Raw genomic sequence first — 5,212 nt, forward strand, 5'->3', positions numbered from 1 at the left:
ATAAAAATATTTTTAGAAGTTGCAGCTGTCCTATTAGGAAATGATTGAGTCGGGGGAAAAAAAGGAATACCCAAATTTTATGTTCAGGAAAATAATGTGATTTCCAGAACCTGCCTCCCTTGTCTCTGACTGAAGTTCTTGATTATGTTCCTCATCTCATCCCCTCTGGGACCTGTGATGACTTCCTAATTACAAGGTTGTACCACATACTCACTATCATCCTTCTCCCTCAAAATTAATACAGAAATTCATTTTAGACACATTTAGTGTCATTATAACTATCTGAGAAGAAGAACGTTATATTAAAGGATTATATATAGTTTCAAAAGGCAGCTTTTTATAATAATAAAGTAATCTGTAGAATGGGCTAGTTCCTGGTTTTAAACTTAGAACATAGTGAACACAGAAGAGAAATAAACTAGCTGCTCCTTTGTCCTGCTTATTTATAGTATACCAAAAGAGAAACAATTGGCCACATCGTGCATGACAAAGCAAAATGCGATCCACTTGGACAGTGGTATTTGGAAAAACTAAGCAAACCACACCTGGCATCATTGACAGGTCATTGTTCCAAGATGGAGCAAGAATAGAGGTGTTTTTTTTATCATCTTGGTGGATATCGCAGGGGGCCAGGGATCTCTAAAAAAACATATACACACTCAAAAGCTTTCACAAGGCTATTTTACTAGCTAATCACGGAGATTCAAAGTGGTCACTTCTCACACATCTATGGCTTCTTTGGTATAATTTCATCGTGTTAATAGATATTTCAGCATATTAAATTCTCTGGAAGATTTTAAAGAAAGAAAGGTAGCATATGAAAAAGAATATACATGAGACAGAAAAACTGAACTCAACATTTGTGTCGCTCCCCACAAAAGTTCTGGGATATCTGGCTTCATTCAACCTGAGTCTTGATCTCCCGTCTTATACAATGAGGATAATGTATATAAATATTTAGCAAATATTTAGCCTGTGTGTGTTTGTGTAATCTGAAAAAAAAAAGTTTAAAATAACCACTGGAACCCAGACAAGTGCCAACAGCTAGATCCATGCTACATTGTGCAAATTCAGTATTTTTTTGTGTGATACATTTGTTCCATGTTGATACAGCCTAGGCGATTATGCCACTCCATTTCGCATGGCAAATCATAGCTTATATCTTATTTATGGTCTCTAAGTGAGTATTAAAGCAATAAGCAGCAGAATTTTTAGACTGACAGGTAATACTCAAAGGCAACATTGGACAGTGACACATCAGAGACCCTGAACTTTATTACCTTAAATGATAAAAATTTACCAAAATGTTGTCACCTTGTTAGTTAACCAGTAGCTACTTTTAAGATCTTTTCCATATTTTCCAGAAACTCTATCTAGGTTATTGAGACATGAGATAAAGCACCACATTATAAAAATTCAAACAATTATTTACAGAGGTAATTCTGAAAAACATATAATAATCTTGTTCACAATATTGTAAATATTTTGAGACATTATGGAGTTTGAAGAAAGTTTCCCAAATGACTCTTACTGCTTAGCATACTTTGTGTGAAAATGTTATTTCTCAGACTCCCAAACTCATCTGAGAATTTAAAATATTTGAATTAACTGTTTAGATTGCATTATAAATCCAGTTTCTTAACTGTTGTTATAATGATTAAAATACAGCAGAATAGATAGAGAAGACTACAGATGTGTCTTCTCCCATGCTTTTGGTCTTGGTCTAAATGTACTGCTTGGACAAAAGAGGATCTTTGAGGTAACCATTCCATGGATTTGTGATGAGCTGAAAAAATTGAGAAGATATTTCTACTCCTAGGTGACCTCTTGTTCTGGTCATTCTGTCGGGTGGGATTTGACTACCCTTGTGTCTCTATTGCAAAATTTTCACATCCCATCATTTAACAGCATTCTCTCCATGCTTTCAAGATCTCATTGAAATCCAATTTGCCCAATGATACTTTCCCCAACAACCCTGACCTGCACTAATTGGCCTTGAAGGATTCAGGACATCCTATGCCATTTAAAGATAAAGTGAGGCTTAATGTGACAAGATCAGATGTGCAAGAAAGTTGTTACTAGCAATAGTTGAAAGGTACTTTTCAATAGTTCATTTAAAAATATATAAAAACCAGGGTAGCTTCAAGATTATACCTACAAGACATTTTCATTAAGTGTCTTTTTTTTTAATTTTTTTTTTTAGATTTTTTTAAAATTGGGGGATGGGAACAGCCCCGGGAAATTGGGGGAAGGGGAACTGACAAGTTGCTGTCCTTTTGTTCTTCAGTCTAGTTGTGGAGGACGTTGCTTCACTAGCCCAAGTTGGCACCATCATTGTGCTCTTCCNGGAGCCCTTCTGAGTCATACAAGTGTGAGCTGGATTTTGTTACTTACAATTAAAAGAAAAACTATTACGCATTTGATACAGATATTTACTTTCATTTTTCAATTGGGGGAATTGAAGCACCAGGAATCTGTGTGAGAAACACAAAACTAATTGTGATATAAGGGATGGCGGGTAATTATAAATCCCACAAGCTCAGTATACGTGAAGAGGTCTGAAAGGAAAAGAAAGAAACTGCCTGCGGGTAGAAACCTTTCTAATGGCTGTGTAAAAAAGGAGATATTTGTGAGGTCTTAAAATAGTGACAGAACTTATTTTTGTAGGGATAGAAGAGCGTTCTAAATAAAGGGTTCAGCATGGATGGTAGGGTGTGTGGAGAAGCTCAGCTTTAAAAAAACCAAGTTGGATCCAGGGCATATGGAAGATTCAGCAAGAAAGGTAGGCTGGTCTATATTATATACATCAGGCAGAGAATGCTAGGCTGTGCCATGTGTACATTTTAAATATGTAAGGGCATGCCGGTGACATGAGCATAAGCTTTAAGCAGATCCTTTTGCAATGTTATGTGGTACATGAGAAGAGACAAGATATGAGAAGACCCCTCAGGATTTCAATTAGAAGACAAAACGAGCCTGAGGAAGTAACTCCTCAAAATTCATTGTATCTTCATTAGGCATGTAAATAGTCTGCCTCAATAGAAATCCCTATCTGCACTCCTTCCCAAAAGCCAAGAAGAAACACCCCCCCACACACACATGCACACTATAAAAGAACATGAATAATCATAAAGTGATATGGACCACCAACACCAACTATGTTGGTGAAATGACATGCACTCTATTGCCATAAATCATTAAACAGTACTGATGGCCTTAGTGTTTGCATCCATAAAATGTGTTTCTAGGTAGAGGGCAGGGGAAAAGACAAGTGTAGAGGATCCAGATAATTATAACAAAAGGTAATTAAAACTAAAATTATATATGTGTTGGTATGGTCAGAGCATGGAGGGGTCAGCTGGTGCCATCTTTTCAGGAGCACTAAATCTAGGCATCGCCTTCCTAGAAGAACTTACCATTGTATTGAGTCTTTTTTTAAAATTAGTTTTAGGTGTACAAAACATAATGATTACATGTTTATATACCTCACAAAGCAATAGCCCCAATAAGTCTGACACTACACATAGTTATTATTATAAGATTACTGACTATATTCCTCATGCTGTACTTTACATCCCTGTGACTACTTTTTAAAATTATAGTTGACATTCAATATTATTTTATATTAATGTCAGGTACACAGTGTATTGAGTCTTCAAAAATAGAGTTATCCAGACAAGGTGAGAAGTGGGACGGAGTGGGGATGGGTAGGAAGTGGGCAGGCATTTTAGGCAGAGAGGATCCTGTGAGCAAAAACGGATAGTTGAAAAACAGTAAAGAAACTACAAACACTTCTGTGTTTTCAAAACACTATAGTGAGGGTCAGCGAGTAGTGTGATTACCAGGCTATAGAGGAGGGCAGGAACCAGGTCAAAGAAGGATCTGGAGAGAGGTCCAAACTACTTAACAGAAGATATAAACTGTGAATTCTCAAATAGCCCTGCAGAGAGTATCTCCAGGAAACTTGACAGCATGGAGACATTTCACCTTGATCCTGAAGAACAAACTATTTATATCTAGAGAAAGCCTAAAATTAGATAGGCTTAAAACATTCCCATAGAGAAACACAAATGAGATCATCTGTCAGCAACTAACTTCCTGAATTAGATTTAAAAGATCTCTTAGTGTCACAGCAATAGAGTGGCTAAGGCACTAATAACTAACACTGTTGCTAAGAGATTTTAATAAGGATAGAAAAACATCACAATATATACTATCTTTTGTTATCTACAAATCCTATAATCCTGGTAAGAGTGTCAACAGAGGCTGTCATTACACTGCCAAGGGAGCAAAATTGTTAAAACAAAGTGTTAGTATAATAGCTGACATTTTTTGCACATTTACTATGTGTTAGGTACTGTGTTATGTGCTCTAAATAAACTGTCTTAAGAAAAATCTGAAACTTCTTCTTCAAAATACTTCCCTACCACTTTTTCCCACCTGCAATTTCCTAGATTGTAGGACCATAAGAGTATGGTCATTGGAGTCCAACATACTCAGTTATGGACCCTCTCTATTAGTTATATGCACTGTGTAAGTGCACAGTGGATAGTTTGCAAACTTAATTGTCTGACCCCGTATCTTTAGATAAGTTACTCAACTTTGTTGAGCCTGAGTTTGCTTATCTGTAAAAATGGGACTATAATATTTACACTGCAGGGTAATAAAGATCCAATGACAAAATCTAAATGAAGACCTCGGGGACAAATTTAGCACTTACTGGCATTAGTGAAAATGTCTTGGCCAAGCTGGCTTGGGTAGTTGTTCAGTTCAATGGGAGGTACTTGTATTTGGGCATCTGCTTTTGTTTGGTAACTCAACTTTCATAACAGGATGGCAATCCAGAACATGCAGCTCTGCATATAATTGGTCACACAAAGTAGCAACACTACAGCTATGGTGGGCTGACTGGTGCAGGGTGGTGCCAGCACTGCGGATAGATCATGCTTCTTTTGAGCAATCATTATGTTTATATTTCATGGACTCTGCACTTTTGTTGTAATGCACAGCTCCAAACTATGGCCCAGCTTTAAAAGATGTACTGGATCTCCCAGAACAAATTGTGGTTCTAGTTTTATTCTCTTTTTCTACCTGCTCCTAACCCCCATACATCCCATGTCCCTTTTTTGTCCAGTATATTTTCCCTAAGATATCGATCATTCTTCCTTCCTCCTTTCATTTTTCTAAAAAGAAAACAAACCAAAAAAAAAAA

The 5,212-nt window shown here is 36.7% G+C and overlaps 1 protein-coding gene across 1 annotated transcript in view; it reads right to left on the reverse strand.

The window, feature by feature from the left end:
- PRKG1 (protein kinase cGMP-dependent 1) overlaps positions 1-5,212 on the reverse strand; it is a 1,201,019-nt gene that overhangs the window by 154,130 nt on the left and 1,041,677 nt on the right. The gene's annotated exons all lie outside the window — the stretch shown is intronic.

This window comes from Hipposideros armiger, unplaced genomic scaffold, assembly GCF_001890085.2.
Source record: "Hipposideros armiger isolate ML-2016 unplaced genomic scaffold, ASM189008v1 scaffold_161, whole genome shotgun sequence".
Classification (NCBI taxonomy): Eukaryota; Metazoa; Chordata; class Mammalia; order Chiroptera; family Hipposideridae; genus Hipposideros; species Hipposideros armiger.